Genomic DNA, 22,301 nt, shown 5'->3' with positions numbered 1-22,301 from the left:
GTGGAGGTTGTTACGAGGAGGCCCCAGGATGTGTGAAGGCTCGTGGGGCAAAGGAAATTTATCTGATCATCTCTCACCATACTTACGAAAGATGTAGCATCTTAAGTCTTTGGTAAAACCGGGATAATCTTGAGACACAGTCTTGAGACACTCTCAGGGTGAAAAAAAAGGAAATGAATCGGATAGACAGCACAAAAATTGGTCCCAAGCCCAGACATCATCAGTTAACATATAAGGTTGCAGACATCAAGAGAAGGGACCTTACCACCAAAGTGGGAAACACAATGTGAGGAAAGAGAAAATGTTTGGGGGAGAAGCTGCCTTCTGGTGTTCCAGCTGGGGTTTCTATTGCAAGCTAAATATCCTCGACTTTCTTATATTTGGGGGGAAAACGGAAACATTTAGTTACAGGCAACTGGCGTCAGCTTCCACAGAGAACTGAGGTCTTTGAAAGAAGGTGCGTCTGTCTTCAAGACGATAAAGGCTGCTCGATCTGTCTTGTTTTAGCCTACAATTTTCTGTAAGACAATAAATTACTCCATGTTTTTGTATTTGCTAAGACTTGTTTTGTGGCTAGAAATGTAAATATTTTAAAGTTCCTTGGGCTGTTGAAAATTGTCTTTTCTGCAGCTGTTGGAAGGAATATTCTGTAGATATCTGTTAAGTCCAACCTCTCTATGGTGCAGTTCGTCTGTGGTGAAGTTTCATTGCTTATTTTTTATGTCTGGATGATCTGTTTGTTTATTTGCATAGGTTATTGAAATTACCCACTATTATTATGTTGAATCCATCCCTTTGTGTCCATTTGTAGGGGTAGTCCTGATGTTAAGCTCCTGTTCCCCAATTGGTTCTTAATCTGTCAGTAAAGAAAGCCATGGGCCAATTGCTGGGCGGAAGGGATAGGTGGGACTTCCAGGTCCCTGGAGGCAAGCAGAGAGATATGAAGGAGGAGAGGAGAGTTCCACAGGCCTCTCTGATCGAGAAAAGTTGACCAGCCATGTGAGATCCCGAAACTGAGTGGCCACACAGCCGCTCCTACAGGCGTGTGATCAAGGGGGTTAGTTTAGGGCGGCGAGCGGTATGGAGCTACAAGTATTGATGAGGACACGCTTTTCCAGGTGGGAGACAGTAGTGACCAGCAGTTGTGCCGAGAAGGTAAGTTGAAAAGGAACAACTGTGTGTGTAAGTGCACGCATGCACACGCGCATCTTTTATCGTGGATTCAAGGGAAGCTGGGTGGGGGCTGTAGTGCAGCCCATTCCCTGAGATAAGGCCAGGGATCAAAAAGCTACACACGACATCCATTAGTGTTTCTTTTATGAATTCGAATGCATGTATGCATTGCTTTTTCCATTGTTGTATCATTTTTTTTTAAAAAGGAAGATCTTATTGTTTCTACTGGTCGGGTCTGAGGGTATAAAGTCATTCAAGGGGGTCATGTTGGTGGGAATGTGAGGTCACATTGCATCCATAATCAGGAAGCAGTGAGAGATCGCAGGATACAGCACACTTCCCCCTTTTACATTTTACTCAGTTATAGACTCCAGTGAAGCCAAAGAACAGGGTCAAGGATGGGAAGGACTCAGGCAAATCCTTACAAAAAAGTGGTATATGGGGGAAAAGTCAGCAAAGCAGAAAGCTTTGCTCCCCCCCACTTATTGTCCTAGAGATTGACTACAGCCATTAGAAGAAGCCAGGGATACTCCAGAGTGTGTGCAGGTGACCCTTGGATCATCACAACACTAAAGCGCACATTACTGAACGGATTTAGGAGACATGGGATACATGAAGTACAGTGAACATATTAAAGTCATGCAGGAAAAGCAGGCCCAAGAACTCTGTCAGCCACACCAGACCAAGGCAGTGCATGCCTTCATCTGAGTCCTATAACGAGGTAACACCTAGCATTAAGATAAAGATAGCATTCACTGACCACTCAGGATATGCATTGAGAGACCGTCAGGCATATGCTTCACAACTGTCTCGGGGCCTTAAGCTCAGCTCAGTCTCTCGTGTTGAGATGGTGTACTCAAACTGCCATCTGCTCATCTACCCCTTACCTGTCTAGGTCTGTGTCCTGGCTGGCTTTACACCAACTCGACACAAACTAGAGTCATCAGAGAGGAAGGAGCCTCAGTGGAGGAAATGCCTCCATGAGATCCTGCTGTAAAGCATTTTCACAATTAGTAATCAATTAGGTGGGGGGAAGCCCAGCCCATTGTGGGTGGTGCCTTCCCTGGGTTGGTAGTCCTGGTTTCTCTAATAAGCAAGCTGAGCACGCCATGGGAAGCAAGCCAGTAAGCAGCATCCCTTCATGGCCCCTGCATCAGCTCCTGCCTCCTGGATCCTGCCCAGCTTGAGTTCCAGTCCTGACTTCCTTTGGTGGTGAACAGCAGTGTGGAAGTGTAAGCTGAATAAACCCTTTCCTCCCCAGCCTGCTTTGTGGTCATGGTGTTTGCTGTAATGACAGAAACCTTAACTAAGACAATCTGCCATCCATTGATCCACCCTGGTCCTGCCCTGTTGTCTCTGTTCTGGTCTCAATCCCGACCCTGAAGCCTGACACTACAGTGGTTCTCAACCTATGGGTCATGACCCCTTAGAGTTTCAAATGGCTTTTTTCCACAGGAGTCACCTAAGACCACCAGCACCAGGAAGCATAGATATTTACATTAGGATTCATAACAGTAGCAAAATTACATTGATGAAGTAGCAACGTAAATGATTTTGTGGTCGGGGGTCTCCACAACATGAGGAACTGTATTAAAGGGTCTCAGCGTGAGGAAGGCTGAGGACCACTGAAAAGCAACAGCTCAGGTTGGCTTGTCATCAGTACAGTTTAGTTCTACTAGTTTCTCTGCTTCTCAGTACCTCTAAAACCCCCTGATGTCTTGTGGCCCCTTAACTCATGAGAGGCATTCTACAACCTACGAATATCATAAGTAGAAACATTTGCTGGGTGATGCATGATATGTGATCTGAGAATTAATATTAATTCCTAAAATTGTGGTAAAGCGGCCTATGCTCACCTTTGCCAGACTATCAAGAAAAGCTGACGTATCTGACAAATTGTTGCCATAGGAACAGTGGTCCCTAGTGAGCTCATTGTTACCCAATAAATGCTGAGACTGGGGAAAGACACAAACGTGCTTGTCTATGTTGCTGACAAAAGCATCTGGGACGGTGGGGCACGGACTCTAAGTAGGTTTTCAGTACATACAGGCTGTGCAAAACAGAACACAGCTCAAGTGGGCCTTTAGCGTGGATACATATCTCATCGGCGATCAATTCCTGCTTCCCCTCCCTTTGATAGTTAGCCTGACACCCAGACATGAGTTTTGAGATAGTTTATTTTCTTTAACAGTTTTAACTCCTTAAAATTGCGTGTGTATGTCTTTCCAGTTCTGATCGCCATAGTTCGCAGTTTAATCCTCAAGGAAGTAAAGAAGCACAGAGAGCACTGTGGGGATGCTTGTGTGCCAGCCACCATCAGGGTCTCATAGAGAGGACGCAGCGGATGCTGAAACGCAAGAGTAAATGCTGATGTGACTAACGGAGGTAGCCCAAAGCCATTACAGCCATTGCACATAGCAGAGGGGAGAGACTTTCCCGCCTTCTCCATTTCCCAGCTCCACTCTCTCACTGCCCCTCCTCTTATAGACACTGAAAATACCTGTCATCAAGGCCCGCAGAGACCTGTCAATCATGAGGTCTGAATGGACCAATGGGAATCATGCAGGATGGCAGCAGACAGCCCCAAACAATCAGTCCCTCAGCTGTGGGTACATTTTACTCCATGACCTCTTGCCACTCCTCCAGTGACCCCTGCCTAGTCGGGTGGGAGCCAGAGTAGTAATTCCCCAACATTTTTCTATTTTCTAATTGTGAAAGGCCATGTGAAGACAACCACTGGGTTGCAGTTTGAATAGAAATGCCAACCATTTTGCTGTTTCTCTCAGCACCTGTGGCGCCATGCTCTTGGTCACCGCCAGATTATAGTCATCAGGAGGAATGACGGACATCGTGCTCTCTGTTAGCAAGCTCTCTGATGGATAAGGCAGTCTGTAGCCACCATTCTACAACGCTCATCAGTTTACATTTCTATTTATTTGTTCTTTTAAGCAAATGCTTATTCCTAACCAATGCCTACACTTGACGAATTATAGTTGAGGCTGGTGTTAGAAATCAAAATGTGATATTCAAAAATTCACCAGACAAGTTAATTACCATTTACTGTCACAAGTCCTCATGAGGGTAATAGAAAGTTATATGGGAGCATAGGGGACTTGTCATAAAAATTTGACTGAAAGTCACATGTATGGATGGCACTACTCCCAGGAATGTCTTGTACACACACACACACACACACACACACACACACACACACACACACACACACAATTCACACAAATACTTACCATTTTCCCTCTCGCAACAGTTTGAATCCTTCATTGATTTCTGGAAAAGGCAGCCTGTGGGTTATAAGAGGTTCTATGTTGAATTTTTTTGTACGTAGTCAGTTACTAGTTTAGGGATGTCATCTCTGGTTTTATACCCTGTAGAAGGAAGGAAAGGACCAAATTAATGGGATGAGAAATGTATCAAAGCTGACTGAAGACTCCAGAGATTAATTATTATAATTAATAATTTATAATAAATTTGATAATTTGTAAAATTATCAAAGTATTCATGGATACAGTAAGCCATTCATTTCCCTATTTGTCCTTTACCCGAGTACCAAAGCAGTTTGTTCCATAGAAGAATCCAGTCACCGATAGAATGATAATTACCAGGGCCACAGGAAAGCCCTCCTACCTGATGCTCTCATGGCTAGAACCCATGTGCCTAAAGCTCTTCTTTGCCTTGAGGGTCCTAACCATTTCCTGCAATGCCCACTAGCTGATTGATCTGGGTTGCCAGGCTCATTTCACTCAAGATCCTGAGATTAACTCAGATCAAATCAGCTGGAAGCTGAACATTATAGGAAGTAGTCAGTGTCCTGAAAACAATGGAGTTGTGGGCCGATGGTCTGTGAGCATGACTGCGTTGAATCTGTTACTTCTGTTCTTTTACAGAGAAGAAAAAATACCAGCACAGACTCATTTGAGAGCATACACCCAATGACCTAAGACCCTCCCAGAAGACTCACCTCCTAAAGGCCACAGAACCTATCAGTAATACCATCCTGGGGGCCTCGCACACCTGAGGGACACTAAGGATCCATACTTTAGAAACAATGCAACATCTGACGATCGCACAGCTCGCTGGTTATGCAGGTTTTCCCCTGACCTAGAAACCTCTTAGCATAAAACTGGAATAAGAAGGTGATGTCTGTTACAGCTTCTTCCATCTATAATGAAGTAATTCTTTTGTTTATAACATTTTAATTTATTATTTGGGAATTTAATAATTCTTTTTAAGGGTCCAAGTCTATTAGTTTGATTCATTGGTGACTGAGCACCAACCGTTAAGTATCTGCCATGCCCTTACAGCTCGCCATTACACTTGCACATGCGCTCACACTTGGTATTGTAAATAGCACCAGGAGAAACACACGGCCCAGCAGGAAGGGAATAAGGCAGTTTGTAGATTTCAACACTGGGGCTATAGTAGCTGATAAAAATAAAGGCACAGAATTGGGGTCTGGAAATGTGGTGGCCAGGCACAAAGCTAGTAAACCCAGATACCTGGAGACAACACATTCACTCTTCTGGCAGTTGTGTGGGATTCTAGGGTTCTCCTAAAAGCATGGATGAGCCTCTCAGTTAGCACAGTGCCTGACAGGAAAGAAACTACAAAACTTGAAGAATGTCAGTCTTATCAAAGGAAGGCAGCAAAGACTCTTGTCTGGGGATAAGAAAAACTGGAGGCCCATGGTCTAGTGATGGCCTGACAGGCAATTCTTCCCCTGATGTTTACTTCCCAGCTTTTCTAGCTTGCTGAGTGGGTACTGCTCTTGCTGCAGACTGTATAGACCTTTTGTGCTGAACCAGAAGGCTGTACTTGATAATCCCTGAGTAGTCACAGACATGGGTCTGAACCCTGTGGTACACACTTGAGGTCATCTTGGCTATACAAATCCCATATCTTCCTATTTGAGGTGAGTTTCAGTTTCTTCTTCCTGTTGCTTTGATAAAAAATATCCTGACTTGGGCTGGAGAGATAGCTCAGTGCACATGCCCTATTCCAAGTGCTAGGTCTCATTTCACTCAAGATCCTGAGATTAACTCAGATCAAAGCTGGAAGGTGAACATTATAGGAAGTAGTTAGTGTCCTGAAAACAATGGAGTCTGAGGACCTGGGATCAATTCCCAGCAACCACATAGTCATTCACGACCATCTGTAACTTCAGATTTAGAGGCTCCAAGACCCTCTTCTGTTTAGTCTTTGAGAGCACCAAGCACAAAAATCATGCATATGCAGACACACAGCAAGGCACTCACACATAAAGAACAAATAAATATTTTGACAGAAGTAAAACAAACATCTTTTTCCTATAAATTAACTACCACAGGTTATTTATTTTTTACCTCAACAGAAAATGGACACAGATGGATGGTTAGCTGCAAAGAAAAGCCTAGCTATTCTCAGCACTCAGTTACTCTTTATATGGGTTCGTTTGGGGGAGTTTTACACAGTTAGATAAGTTTTGAGTGTCTGAAAGTTGAAAGTTTTATAGTGAAAGACTGGTCAGGGGAAACATTCTCTCTGTTATATGATCAACTGGGTAGCAATCCAACTTCATATTCAACTCCCACAAAACCGTGTCAAGGAAAAATGGAGAGGGCCCCAGATATTCAAGCCAACAAACAAACACACGTTGCCACCAAAGCAAACCCAAACCACTTTATCTTTGGTAGTCTCAGGCCTGTTTTCTTGGGTTGTGGGTTATCGTAGCCAACACCTCAACTGATGGCTTATTCTTTGCTTATGTGTTAAGTGCTTAATGTATATATTTTCCATTTAGTTCCCTCTCTATAAGAAAAGCTACTGCCTAACCAAGACTGGGATTAAGAGTTTGAATTGCTTGCTTAAGGGTAATGCCCATGGAGAACTCTGATAGCCCAAAGACAAGTTTTTCAATTCCAGACCTTAAATTAACAATCAATCGATCAATAATTAATCACCAATGGCCTGTCATCGATCACTAATCATGCTTGAGCATTCTGGCTAAGGCTAGGGTAAGAGATAATATGAACTGTACTGTCTAATAATAAGGCAATGCTAGTCATATGTGGTCGCTTACATTTATTTATTTAAATTTTAGGCAAGGTCTCAGGATGTTGCCCTGGCTACCCTAAAACCTACTCATTATGCACATTAGGATAGCCCTGAACACACACAGATCCACTTCCCTCTGTCTTCCCAGCACGTGGAATAGGCATGTGCCACTGCAGCCACCATAGTTCTTTGAACTTAAATAAAGTAAAATTAACCATAACTGATTCATCAGCCTTCCAGCCTGAGTGGCCAATAGCCACATGTGAGACCAGATCACAACATTAGATAACATGGCCTCAGAACATCTAACACTGCACTGGCTTCCCGAGACATGTTAGTCTTGGAAGCATGTGGGGTATGTGATCAGTGATGGAATAGAATCTAGAAGAATGCAGATCGATCCATGCTTATCACCCTGTACAAAGCTTAAGTCCAAGTGGATCAAGGACCTCCACATCAAACCAGACACACTCAAACTAATAGAAGAAAAACTAGGGAAGCATCTGGAACACATGGGCACTGGAAAAAATTTCCTGAACAAAATACCAATGGCTTATGCTCTAAGATCAAGAATTGACAAATGGGACCTCATAAAACTGCAAAGCTCCTGTAAGGCAAAGGACACTGTCATTAGGACAAAATGGCAACCAACAGATTGGGAAAAAATTGTTACCAATCCTACAACAGATAGAGGGCAAATACCCAAAATGTACAAAAAGCTCAAGAAGTTAGACTTCAGAGAGCCAAATAACCCTATTAAAAATGGGGTTCAGAGCTAAACAAAGAATTCTCAGCTGAGGAATATCGAATGGCTGAGAAGCACCTAAAGAGATGTTTGACATCCTTAGTCATGAGGGAAATGCAAATCAAAATGACCCTGAGATTCCACCTCACACCAGTGAGAATGGCTAAGATCAAAAACTCAGGTGACAGCAGATGCTGGCGAGGATGTGGAGAAAGAGGAACATTCCTCCATTGTTGGTGGGATTGCAAATTGGTACAACCACTCTGGAAATCAGTCTGGAGGTTCCTCAGAAAATTGGCCATTGCACTACCTGAGGACCTAGCTATACCTCTCCTGGGCATATACCCAAAAGATGCTTCAACATTTAACACAGACACATGCTCCACTATGTTCACAGCAGCCTTATATATAATGGCCAGAATCTGGAAAGAACCCAGATGCCCTTCAACAGAGGAATGGATACAGAAAATGTGGTACATCTACACAATGGAATATTATTCAGCTATCAAAAACAATGACTTTATGAAATTCATAGGCAAATGGAGGGAACTGGAAAATATCATCCTGAGTAAGGTAACCCAATCACAGAAAAACACACTTGGTATGCACTCACTGATAAATGGATAGCCCTAAATCTCGAATTACCCAAGATGTAATCCACAGACCACATGAAGCTCAAGAAGAATGACCAAAATGTGGATGCTTCACTCCTTGTTAAAAGGGAGAACAAAAATATCCATAGGATGGGATATGGAGGCAAAGTTTAGAGCAGAGAGTGAAGGAATGGTCATTCAGAGCCTGCCCCACATGTGACCCATATACCAAAACTAGATAAGATTGATGAAACTAAGAAATGCGTACTGACAGGAACCGGATATGGATCTCTCCTGAGAGACACAGCCAGAACATGTCAAAGACAGAGGCAAATGTTAGCAGCAAACCACTGAACTTTGGAAGAATTAGAGAAAGGATTGAAAGAGCTGGAAGGGTTTGCAACCCCATAAAAACAACAATGCCAACCAACCAGAGCTTCCAGGGACTAAACCACTATCCAAAGACTACACATGGACTGACCCTGGGCTCCAACTGCATATGTATCAGAGGATGGCCTTGCTTGGCACCAATGGATGGAGAAACCCTTGGTCCTGCCAAGGTTGGATCCCCAGTGTAGGGGATTATTGGGGGGGGGGCAGTAAGAGGTGTGGATGGGGAGGGGAACACCCTTATAAAAGAAGGGGAGGGGGAGGGGATAGGGGGCTTATAGACAGGAAACCAGGAAAGGAAATAACATTTGAGATGTAAATAAAGAAATATCAAAAAACAAAACAAAACATAGGTCTTTGAGAAATTTATTAAGTTGATGTAAAAAAAAAAAAGAATCTGGAGGTATGTTGAGAAGAGAGAATGAACTGTGACCAACATTGTAATGATCTATTTTGTTTTAAGATAGAAAAGTAGGTTAAGTATCAAGGTGAGAACGCAGGGATCAAATCAGTGATATATTTCTCTCATGGGGGAGTGGTCCATATACCATCCATGGTTTGTCACCCAATACAGAAAGTTCGGGTCCCAATAGGCACCTTCTTTATCTTATCAGTGTTAGATTCGTACTGTTGCTTCTACAAGGAACTTACTACTTTTGGGAAGACAGACTTATCCTTTTTTGGATGTTGGAATAGGGCCTTTCTCTGTATATCTGAGTGCTGGACCTGACTATGTGCAGTCTAGACTGGGCTTGACTGTGTGGCAGACTTTCTGCTTCTGCATCCCGAGTGCTGGATTGCAGGCATGAGACACCATGCCTGCCTCACCTTATCATTTTTGATACACTGTCTTGCCTTCTATTTCTTCCCGTTTTCCTTTCTTGTTTCCTTCCAAAGAGCATGCAGGGGAACTTAGGGTTCTGAAAAGAGAGAGTAAACTGAGGGGCCTACCTCCCAAAACAGAAGATTTTAGAGTTCTCCCAGGGAGAAGCAGCACGGGGTCAAAAGAGAGCTGGGAGCCGGTGGGAGCCACTCCCATAATTACGCACACTCCGGAGCTCCTGTTGCATGACTTCAAAGCCGAGACCTAAATGCAGAAACAGACTGGTTAATGTCTCAGCAGCATTTACATGTACGTGTAACTTGTAACTGGCCTGCTGAAAGTGACAATGTTCTAAGGAGGCCCTTGCACCTCTCCACCAGACAAGCAGACTATTGAATCAAGTAAACTCAAAGAAATGGGTGTTTTTTCATAAGTCTCATGCTAAGAGAAGAAAAGGGCACCAAACAGAAGGAGCATTTGTCTCCTGGAGGGAGATTTCACACAGATCTGACAGATTGTCAGTCTTCCTTACAGGATGAGACTGAAGTCCAGACAAGAACTGGCCAAGGGTAGGTAAGATCATACCTTGACTAGGACTGCTTAGATGTGTGTATCTGTTTACACCTTGCTTTCACTTCAGGACCCAGAAGATTGATTTGGGGTCCTTTTGTCCCTCTTCCCAATGTGGCCACATTGAATAAATCTCCCTTTTCTGTTTTCTACTTTAGTTTGGCCTTTTTAATTGGCTATTGAGGATGGGTAGTCAGGCATGACATGGTGCACAGTTTGTGTCCCGCAAGTTGATAATGGTAAGGTATACTTTCAAGGGGAATGTGGAAGACATTCTATGATCAAACAGCCATAGTATGTTTACTATGATACCTTGAATAAGTTGTTTAAATCCACCATGATTAATATCATAATCATTAATTCAATCGTTAAATGAAGATAAAGTTATTAATTATCTAGAAGGGTGATCTAAAAATGGGATAGAATAGGCTAATAGCTCAGAACGATGCAAGGTATAATATCAATGTGCTCAAAAATGCTAGGTAAAAATTTATAGCCCTATATTGGGACTGGGGGATGTAGAATTGTGCTTAGTGTGCTGGAGGCTCTTGGCTCAATTTGTAACAATCCTCCCAAATAAAACAGATTACAGGAAATCCTGTTCTTTCTGATGTGAATGAGTTGATGTGTTGTGGCCCCCATTGTGTCCAACACACGTACCATCGTTTCAATCAGTCCGATGGCCTCAAAGGCAAAGTCAACACCGACACCTGTCATTTCCTTCACCACCTTCTGAACAGGTTTCTCGAGCTTTTTAGGGTTGAGGCAGTCAGTGACCCCCAAGGCTCTTGCCCGAGGAAACTTCTGCTCGTCGGTGTCAACCCTGATGATTCTAGATGCACCGGAGGCTTTGCAGGCCATGACGATGGCTGAACCAATTCCTCCAAGTCCAAAAACCACACAGGTAGAGCCAGGGGTGACCTGTATTTTTAAAGGATTAACCTTTGTTAGACTTTGAACAGTGATCTTTTATTAGTAGGAAACAGAGGGGAAAATCCCTTCAGTTTTGTCCGTGATGAAGGAGCCTTCTGACTATGTGACTCCTTGTTTACTAAGCCACCTGAAAGGACACAGTCTCACCTGAGCTGTGTTAAACACAGCTCCAAAGCCTGTCGACACCTCACAGCTTATAATACAGACTGTGTCCATAGGAGCTCTGTCATTGATCTTTGCCACAGCGATCTCATCTACCACGGTATATTCTGTGAACGTGCTGGTTCCCTGAAGGTGATAGATTTTCTTCCCTCTGCAGGTAAATCGGCTGGTTCCATCCAACATTAATCCGGTTGGAGAGAGAATACTGCTCCCCAGACACAGAGCAACAACGAGAAAAAGAAAGAAGAAATAAAAAGACATTATCAGGGCTGAGTCAAAAATCCTGGGTGAGAAAAGCAAATGAGGTGAGAAGTCAAAGAATTTGAAACTGACTTTTGTTTCTTACAGAAGTTGCCCTTGGGGTGAAGGCAGTAGATGCATTCTCGACATTCTGGGAGAGGGAACATTAAGACTTTGTCTCCTGAAGATAAAGAATAAAGAAAGTTATGGGGAAAGTTATGACAGACCTGAAGAACGGTTAATACTGCTGGGAACTGGTTTTGGCAGATATCATCAATTTGTCCTAAGAAGAGTTGTGTGTAGCATTGTACTTTAATTATCATTTCATCATGGGATTAAAATAATCACTTTTAATATAAATAGATCTACAAGATAGAAGAAGAATCTGGATATTTACATGTCATCACATTGAGGTTCAAAGGTAAGAGACAGCTACCGCTAAGAGTGACCTCAGTCTTTGTGGAATATAAGACTTGTCGATTTGGTTCAGTGTTCCAGGAGAAAAGTCGAACTGGACCTTAGTAGAGTTCAATATTTTTTGGAAGAATGAATTATACACGAGCTAAATTAAAAATCAGTACTCATTATGAGCTGTTGCATTGTGTTAGAACTCGAGGAAAGGCAGCCTGTGCCCTCAATCCTATTCTGCCATTAAGTAGCTAAATCAATAAAACAAGGTAATTGATCTTTTTCAGAGCATCTATTTCTTTATACATGATTGAGATCACTCTGTCCCCTGCCCTGAGTTCCACCGAAAAACTGGGTTTTCAGCCTGATCACTCCCAAAGACTTGACTTTCCAAGTAGCTTTTGACTCCATTTTGAGTATGATGACTGTGCTCCTAAGTGAGACAGGAAGTACACCATCTGGTAGACCTCAACCCCTCCCAAAGCCTTTATTTTCATTTCCTTTAGTTTTCCAGTTTTGCCTCTTAGGTCCCTAGAAATTCCTTGCCACTGCAACCTACATATATATTCATTCTGTAGTCCATACACTCAACACCCAAATGCATCTACTGTGTGGTGTATAACATGGGATCACAGAGCTAAGCTCAGTAATTGGGATGGCAATCAACAACGCCTGTTCAGTCAGTGCTTGATACCAAGGCAGTCAGCAACGTCTAGCAAACTGCTGCAAAGAAAGCTGTTGTACCACGTGAGCATATTGTTATTCCGTACATTCTGATAATGTGGGAAGATGCAAACATGTTCACCCACATCTCCGACATAGCATGCTCACAATGCACATAAAGGAAACTGGAAAAAAAAACCTATGACAATGATAACTATATTATTATGATAATTATTATAATATTATTATGATAATTATTCTTGCTAGAAAAATGATATTATCAAGTGTTTGAAACATGAGGTTTGTAGCATGGGGAAGGTAAATATAAATTCTAGAAGAAACTCTTACACACGATGCTACTCTGCACAATTAAAAAGATTAGGGCATGTGGTGTGTGTGTGTGTGTGTGTGTGTGTGTAGAAAAAGGTTTCTTAATCATACATATTCTAATGTTTAACAATACTGTGAAACATTGTATATATTGTACTTATTAGTTTAACTTAGGGTAGGCTGCTGTGAGGAACACAGCCTTGTGCTTGGTAGGCACGTATCACACTACTGAACTCTGTCTTCAGTCTGGGATTCTGAATCCCAGGCTGTGTATGTCTTGTACTATATCTGGTGTCTGGAAGCAGTTTGATGATTTTGTCAATATCCGATGAGTTTTAAAACTTTTTTTTGTTTTTGTTGTTTCTTGGATTTTAGCCCTGGCTGTCCTACTGAGTATGTAGACCAGGCTGGCCTCTAACACTTAGAGAACTGCCTGCTTCTATCTCCCAAGTGCTGGGATAAAAGGTGTACACCACCACACGTGGCTTGAGTTCTGAGACCTTTGTTTTACCTCAGGGGAAGAATCAGAGTAGGAATTAGGAAAGGAATTGGTACTATATTGTAAAGAATGGATCTGCCTCTACATAGAGACAGGCCCTTGTCTGATCCTGTAAGAGCTAATATGCAGGGCACCCACAGATGATGTGCTTTTCCTTTCCAGCATGCCTGAAACATAATGCCATCCCCCCAACTCATCTGAGACTTGGAGTCTGCTCACCTCTCTGAGGGCAGCCTAGGAAGACCTGACTATTTCTTCTTTTTCTCTCAGATGCTGGTCATAGCCTAACTGTGCTCTTACACTCCATAATTTAATGCATCAGGTTTCCCTGTTCTTTGTTCTAAAGCGCTCCTCCTCAACTTGTGGCCATCTGTGGGTAGGAGGCTGACGTCCATACTGCCTCAGCACAAGCAACATGACATCATTCCTTCTCTTTTCCCTTCCATCTTGCCTGACCTGGGGTTTCCCCTTTAGGCTCTAATAAACTGTCTTCACACCGCCATCTGATTCCATTCTTTGTCCCCAAGCTAGTCTGTGATTGCTCTTGAATTCTTTTCATTAATAAAACTAAAAACATGAAGAGGGACCCTGATTTCTCTGTTATCACATGCTGGCTTTGCTGGGGCTCCCCATGATTTCTGGGAACACCATTCTGCTGCCTATTAATGTTCTAATTGGCAGAGAAGCTGAACCTATTCCTGCATACCTACAAGGCGTCGGTATCCCGCCCAGGTACCCACCTGGCTTCACGGTAGTCACACCTTGACCAATACTCTCCACAATTCCAGCTCCCTCGTGGCCCAGGATGACAGGAAATGGCGTTTCCATTTTCCCTTCTAGGATATGATTATCAGTGCCACAGATCCCAGAGGATATGATCTGAAAGATGATTAAGTAACTGCATATAAATTGCCTGGTGACAGAAAAACAAAGTCACTGTGTTCTCACCCATACTTGGATGCTGGCATCAAATCTTCAGTTTTGCATGCTTAACTTGGAGCACGTGTAGGGTCAGGTGTACGGGTCAGTTTTTAATCACCTGCATGCAACCCAGATATAACAGGGAGAACATCTTAATTTAAAAGATGCTTTTCAACAGATTGTTGTCTTAATTAATAATTGAGGTGGGAGGGCCCTGCTCACGGTGGGGGTGCAATCCTGGGCTATTGGTCCTGGGTCGTATAAGGAAGCAGGATGAGCAAACCATTAGTGGGCAAGTGAATAAGTAGCCATTCTCTATGGCCTCTGCTTCCGTTCCTGCCTTTAATCCCTGCCCTGATTTCCTTCAGTGATGCAGTGTGATCTGAGGGTGGTGAGATGAAATGAAGCCATTCCTTCCCACATTGCTTTTGATTCTGGTGTTTTATTACAGCAATAGTAATCCTAGCTAACACACCAGGAAGGAGCCACTAGGGGGAGAGGGAGGAAATGCTTTAAAGGGAGAAGGAATAGAACAGAAGTGGAAATGAAAAGGGAAGGAGAGGGGTGTTTAAGTGTAGAGGGAGACTCAAAGGTAGGGCGGAGCAAGGATAGTTAACTCTAAGGTTATTTTAAAAAGCCATAGGGAAACATACTATTTTCTAAGCTTTCTAAAAGTGTGTGTGTGTGTGTGTGTGTGTGTGTGTGTGTGTGTGTGTGTGTGTGTGTGCGTGCTCCCAGAAGCCATAGGTTGACAATTAAAAAGTCCAGTGCCAGGTCTGGGACCCCCTCAACCCAGAGTTTTTGGTCATGGGAGCCTCGGGGCCGCCTCAAGCAACATAAGTTTGAGACAGATCTTAGTTGTTGGGAAGATCTTATTACTGAAAAAAAAAACCCACAGTTTTTTCTGAAAAAATGAAGCTGGTACTGGTTGGGATGCTTTCTCCCTGACGGCTCACTCTCCTAGCACTCCAAGGGTCTGTGTGAGGTACTGTGAGGGAAAAGTCACCAATAGTTTTACCTTTGCAAGCTGCAATAATGACCAGATTGGTAGCATGTGCCCATGGGTGTAGTAGTAACATGCTATGGGTCGACCAACCACTTTCTGATTGTATTTATGTGTCTGGTACCTTAAATCTGGCCAAAAAGCCATAACTGGGAGCACATAGGCTCCAGAGGTAAGCCTGTTACGATTGGTTTATTGCTATCTAGACATCATATCAAACTGTCCTCAAAAGACATGCATTTACTCGTAGATTAGTGCAACTCTCACACCTCTTACTGCTGTGAATGAAGAAAGTCACAACTGGTCAAGGTGCTGATCATGCATGTCGCATGCCCTCCTGTAACTGGGACATCAGTGTCACACAGCTCCCCAGGGCTGGGGTGATATTGTGGAAAAGGGTTGGAAAGATTGTGAGAACCCAGAGGTTGAGGAAGACCAGGGAGAAACAGTGACCTCTGGACACTGGAAACACTGTACTCACAGCAACTGTGGCTACGTGTACAAAATCAAACCATTTAGCATTTCCGGAGGAGGGGGTTCACAAACCCTCAAGCCTCACTGAGGAGCTATTGACTGTTGGTAACTGCTGAGTGGGTCAGTTTTCTTTAGGGCTACGATCCTTGGGAGGTCAACCATGCCCCAGTGGCTGGCTCCCCACCATGCGTATGAGAGCAGCATAAATTCAACATCTCAGTGAGATGTTAAAAAAGAGAAGGATATGACGTAGGGAGAGGATGGGGAGGTGGCCAGTGAATCCATGAGGAGTTAAGGTAAGAGTGTGGGAGGTGAATATGACCAAAACATAGTGTGTGCATGTATTAAAAATATATCTGGTTATAAAATTATTGTGCCTTTCAGAGAAAAATACAGTACATCTTCAAGTCTACAGGCAGAGTACACTCTAATGCCCAGGCTACCTACATTTGTGATTTTATTGTGCCCAAAGCACTTACTTCCTCTTGTCTTCATGGTTTTGCCCTGACTGTCTTTTTTTTTAAATTTTTTATTATATATATATATATATATATATATTTTACTTACACCTGACTGTCTTAATATGGCAAAAATCATTAAGTTGTGTCTGGTGCTTTGCTACAAACAGTTAAACATTCTATGGGATGCGGTAAAGTAGACAACAGAAACTTTAGAGTCTGTTTTGATACAAAGCCTGGGTGATATCGCAATGCTCTCCCTGCCTCCCAGAGCAGGCGAACAGTCTCAACCCCAAGGCTGTTTGCACACGCTCCTCATGCTGCTTCCTGTTTCCTGACACAAAGGAACACGCGGAAGGGAAATGGAAAGACCTTCAAACGAATCTTCAAAGACTCCTCTACAGTGTACAATTTTCTTGCTTTTTCTTTGTGCCATTGTTTCCTTTCTCTAGCTGTTCCAATTTCAAAAGGTCAGTTAGTTTTCTTCCAGGGTAGAGAGATTCCACAGCTGGATTGGGTTGGAGGCAAGTCAGATCAGTTTCAAATCGTGTATTTCACTTGGAACATGTTGCCAGCACCAACAAGTTTTATCTAGACATTCTGTTTATTTTCACTGGCTAGCAGAAATTGATCCTTGGAGCTTTCCAGATTCTTTGTCAAATTGCTCTTCTCTTTTGGCAGTCTGACTGCTCACATTGATTTCCTTTATTCCTCTGGGCTCTTTGGGGGATGGGAGATATTTATCTGTTTTCTTGGTCCGTTTGTTCAGGCCTTTGGTTCAAATAGCTGACCTACAATCCCATTTCTCTGGATACTTTTGTTTATCTGTTTGCTGCTCTCGAACGCCCTCTCTGGCTGGTCTTCAGGGAAATCAGCCTAGTCTGGTTCACAGCATTTCCCGAGATTCAAGTGCTCTTAGCATGGACTGTTGTTTCTTTGCTTGGTTCTCTGTGTCGAGCTTGCTGCTGCGTTGCTCACGGAGTTTCCAGGCCTCTCTTAATTGCTTATCCCCAAGTTCTCTGATATGGGTTTGGTGTGATTTGCCCCTGAGAGGTTCATATTCTAGACTCTTGGTCCCCAACAGTACTGACAGCTAGCAATGCTTTTGATTGATGGGCTCTAGTACAATACCCTCACGAATGGCTTAATGTCTTTCTCAAGAGGTTAGATGGAAAGACTTGTTAGGATGGTTCATCAGTTAGGAATGCTTTCTGCTCTGGCAGGGGACCTGCATTTCCTTCTTAGAACCCAAGTTAGGAAGCTCGCAACAGTTTACAATTCTAGCTTCAGTGTATCTGATGTCCTTTTGTGCTCTCTAGGGGCACACAAGTATACATAGATACATAGACACACAGAGACAGACAGATATGCACGTGTGTGTGCGTGCACACACACATACACACACACCCACTTTAAAAATGAAATACATCTTTTAAAAAGAGACTAGAGGATTGAGGATTTGGCTCAGTGGTAAAGCACTTGCCTATCAAGCCCAAGGCCCTGGGTTTGGTCCTCAGCTCCCGCAGTGGGGGTGCAGGGGTGGTGGAAAGAGACTAGATTAAGTTTTAGAAATAAATTAGTCTAGCAGGACTGGTTTAGTTACCAAGAGAGTTGAATATTCCTTCTCTGCCTTCTTGTAAGAGAACATGAGCCGCTTACTGAAAACTTGTTACAAATTAGCAACACACTCTTAACAGAAAACAGACTGAAACCAGTCTTTTTTGGGTTACTTCTCAAGATATGGGTCTTCCCACACTCTTTTCCAAACAAAGTTTGCCCAACTAACAGAGAGGTGCAGTGCTGAGACCTCTAACTTGTTTCTTTCCATGGCTAGAACATTTATGTAGTGTAGAGTTGTGGTAAAGACAAATATCTCCCTAAAGTAGCAAGTCTACTCCATGAGCAGGGGATTGGGACCATGGCCTTTTTCTAGATAGTGTATCTTTTACATATGAAGACCCCAGCTATCCCCTAATATAATAGCATTTGGAGGTGGGGCCTAATTTCAAAGCTTCCTGGTGAGGTTGCTCTCTTTATGAAGAGAGAGACCCAGAGCTTCCTTCTTTCCTCTCTCTCTCTCTCTCTCTCTCTCTCTCTCTCTCTCTCTCTCTCTCACACACACACACACACACACACATAAAGGCACAGCAAGAAGATGATATCTATCTAAACCAGGATGAGAGCTTTCACCAGAACTCAGCCTTGCTGGTGCCCTCATCTGGGAGACTTCCAGACTCTGGAACTGTGAGAAAACGAATCTTGTTTAAAGAACACGGATGAGAGGATTCTGATGGCTGCCGGAGCAGGCTCAGCCCTCATTTGGCCCTGACTGCTACAAACTTTTTCCAACGAGTGAGAATGGGAAAGGAGAGTGGCCCATCCATCCCTGGTATCATCTATCTGTCCTACCTGGAGTGGACAGTCCCTCGGAGGACAGTGCAGGAGAGTGAGGCCAGACCTCTTAGGCCCCATTCCCACGGGGAAGAGCATGTATTATTGTCTAGGCTGTTTCCTAGTGATGTAACAGAGTACCACAGATTGGGTCAGTCTTGCACTATCAGTTTCTTTGGCTCACAACTGGAATCTGGTGAATCTGAGAGCATGCTATCTCTCATCCAACAAGGGCCTCCCTGCTGTTACAGTAGGGTAAACTGCAGGTGAATGTGTGTGAGAGTCGGGCAGGTGCAGAATCGTGTTTTTATTAGGGGCCTATAAGTAATCTCTTCCTACAGTCGCAGCTTTAATCCATTTATGAGGGTGACGGCCCTTTAATCTACACACTCATTCTTCAGAGGCGCTGCTGTAGAACCATTGTGTTGGCAACTACACTTCAGCACAAGTTTTGGAGGACACCTATAGCTTTCAAATGGCTACACACCAGCATAGCTCTATAGCTATCAAATGGCTATACATCCGAACAGCTCAGGAACTGTGGGAGAAGGAGGTTTCAGAAGCAATAATTGTGTTGACTTTCACTAATTTTAATTTCTGTGTATGTGGGTACATGTATACATGAGCTTTCATGTGTGTGTGTGTGTGTGTGTGAGAGAGAGAGAGAGAGAGAAAGAGAGACAGAGAGAGAGAGAGAGACAGAGACAGAGAGAGAGACAGAGAGAGAGAGAACTTCCTGAGTGTGTATGTGTTTATGGTGCCTTCGTGTGTGTGTGTGTGTGTGTGTGTTTGTCACAAACACACACACACACACACACACACACACACACACACACACACACATGCCAGAGGCAGAAGTCCAAATATCTTTTCTCATTTGTTTCTCTGGTTTTTGTTTTGTTCTGTTCTGTTTTTGAGACAAAACCTCCCACTGGAACAGAAGCTCATCAGTTTGGCTACCCTGGTTGGCCATGAAGTTCTGGGGAGTCTCCTGTCGAGAGCTCCTGGCTACCAATGTGCACCTCATACTTGCATAACGAGTACTGCACTCACAGAACCAACTCCCCAGTTTGATGTTTAAGTCTAAAAAGCAATAGAATTTTTAAAATATCACTGATTACCTGGTATTCACATCTATCAAGTTTGTGACATTTCTACAAAATGCAGCCACCCACTTGACTATTACTATATGCTGGTATCTGTCAATAATGATAGGAAGTCTTAGCTCTAATATAGACTACCATTTTTCTTTTTTTTTTCTTTTTTTTTTCCCTTTTTTTCGGAGCTGGGGACCGAACCCAGGGCCTTGTGCTTGCTAGGCAAGCGCTCTACCGCTGAGCTAAATCCCCAACCCCGACTACCATTTTTCTTAAATTATAAAACCATTGCAAACATACATATACACAATCCACGCCTACTCCACACACTGTCCTTTGCACTCACCTTAACTCGAACCTCACAAGCCTTTGGTGGATCAACTGTAACCTCCTCGACAGACAGGGGGGCATTAGTGGTCCAGGCGACAGCTGCCCGGCATGTGATGACCTATATGCATACACGAATGGAGTCATAAGCTGACCTTACTGGTAATGAGCTACAAACAGGTGAGATGTGGTGACAAATTCACATCTCCCGTCCAGGCAACCATCCTGCCTATGTCCTTTTGACAATTGTCTCATCGGAGACAATTGCATGTATATTTTATGTCTAACTGGTTTAGATAAAAATTGAAATAAAAAGTTATAGTGGGATATATATATATATATATATGTGTGTGTGTGTGTGTGTGTGTGTGTATGTGTGTGTGTATGTATATTTTACTGTGCACATATTACACATTCTTTTAGCTCCAGAGAGCCGATCAGAATTCTTAGCTGGTTTCTCTATGTTTAAAATGTCACAACATATTAATGCTGGCTCATGAAATCCAAGTCTGCCCTGTGAATTAAGTTTCTGCATTTAATTAATACAATTTCTAATGTTAATCACTTACTTAGAGATTATAATCTGTCATGCAAAGGACATTGTTAGAGAACGTAAGCACCACCTTGGAAGTAAAGCAAGAATCGTCATCCATTTCATTTTCCTAACCAAAGTCCGTCCTCGTGAGATACGACCTGGATCATTTACTTTGCCATCATAACTTACCTCCTCTGCCCTACAGCATTTATCCATTTTAGCCTGAAACTCTCCACACAGTTCAGCTTTCTGGATTGATATTCCTTTATAGTACGCATTTTGAAGATACACATTGAAGCATTATATTTTATTTTTTTAACTTTTCAGAATTGTCTACACTGTTTATTTCTTTAGTGTTTCGACACAAAAATAAGGGGGGAGGTGGGAACACAGCCTTCCACTACCACCAATTATGCCATTTTCCTAATTTAGGACAATCATAAGGGTCAGCACATGTGGAGTGCAGTGGAGAAGCCTCACCCCAGGAAAAACACCTGCGTGATCATAGTGTCTCCCCCTTTGGGCAAGCTTCTGTGTTATTTCTTTAATTAATAACAGCTATCTTATCATGATTTTTGACAGAAATGCTCTAAAATTGACTTGTAAATTATAGTTCTTCATCATGTAAAGCATGTTCTCAGCACAGCCTTAAATAGTAAAGTGCATGTACATTACTAATTATGACCATTCAGGAATATATTCCAAGAGCAAACCCTGACTTACATCGCCAGATGTTTTCGTGGTGTGGCTGTCTCGTTCCATCGTTGCTTCTGGAAGGTTCAGACTGGAGAGCGCTCTGTCTCTAGCTGTTTACCTGCTGAACTGAGCACAAATGTTCTCTTCTACTCCAGAGAGACTCAGAGGAAATTATACACTAACCCGGGAGAGAGTGGAAGGGGAAGAGAGAGATGGAAAATCCAAAGAGAGAAGGATAACGGGAGGAAAAAACCATCGAGGAATGGTGAGGAGGAAAAATGGGTGAAGCAGAAGCAAACAAGGAAAGGAAGTGGTTGTTTTAGAAGAAAAGAGATGAAGGAAAAGTAACAACTTATTCTGCACCGAATCGTGTGCACATCCTGTCTTCTGATCCTGCACACCACTTCTAGACTACCTGCTCCTTTCTGGAGGAGCCCACCAAACTTCCTAAAGATTTATAGGTTTAACTTGTCCCAGAGTTCAAAGAAGAATTCCTGTTTCAGATGCTCTGAGTTTGTGGATGGGCTGGGGGGATTATGAAGAGGGACGTACTGAACTGTGAGGAAAGAGAGAAAAATGAGAAAGAAAGCTACCGACTGATGAAGGGTGTTCGGGAGGAGCGAGTGTAAGAAAGAGTGAAATTAAACAGGTTGTAGATCTACCTGCCTCGACCTGCCGAGTGCCGGGAGTACAGGAATGTGCTTCCAAGCTTCGCAGATTTAACACTGTGAAAGAAAACCACACCAAGCATGGATACAAGCGGGAAAACAAGAATCATCGAAAACACATACATTATATTTTAAACTGCACAATCAATGAGAA

General features: G+C 43.1%; 1 long non-coding RNA gene and 1 pseudogene across 2 annotated transcripts; one reads left to right on the top strand and one right to left on the bottom strand.

Annotated features, from left to right (window-relative positions):
• Window positions 1-1,300: 1,300 nt before the first annotated feature.
• On the top strand, window positions 1,301-5,377 carry LOC108350123 (uncharacterized). The gene is made up of 2 exons (XR_001836926.2): window positions 1,301-3,558; window positions 5,076-5,377. It is a non-coding gene; the product is annotated as an uncharacterized LOC108350123 (long non-coding RNA).
• On the bottom strand, window positions 3,490-21,666 carry Adh1-ps1 (alcohol dehydrogenase 1C (class I), gamma polypeptide, pseudogene 1; annotated as a pseudogene). Its single transcript, XR_005501336.2, has 9 exons — window positions 21,507-21,666; window positions 20,268-20,369; window positions 14,318-14,456; window positions 11,771-11,858; window positions 11,423-11,642; window positions 11,003-11,263; window positions 9,901-10,036; window positions 4,419-4,556; window positions 3,490-3,520 (listed from the first exon to the last, which is right to left on the bottom strand). The product of XR_005501336.2 is annotated as an alcohol dehydrogenase 1C (class I), gamma polypeptide, pseudogene 1 (transcript).
• Window positions 21,667-22,301: the final 635 nt, after the last annotated feature.

This window comes from Rattus norvegicus, chromosome 2 (assembly GCF_036323735.1).
Source record: "Rattus norvegicus strain BN/NHsdMcwi chromosome 2, GRCr8, whole genome shotgun sequence".
Classification (NCBI taxonomy): Eukaryota; Metazoa; Chordata; class Mammalia; order Rodentia; family Muridae; genus Rattus; species Rattus norvegicus.
The sequence above is the reverse complement of the archived record's forward strand: the minus strand, read 5'-3'. Positions and strand labels throughout refer to the sequence as shown.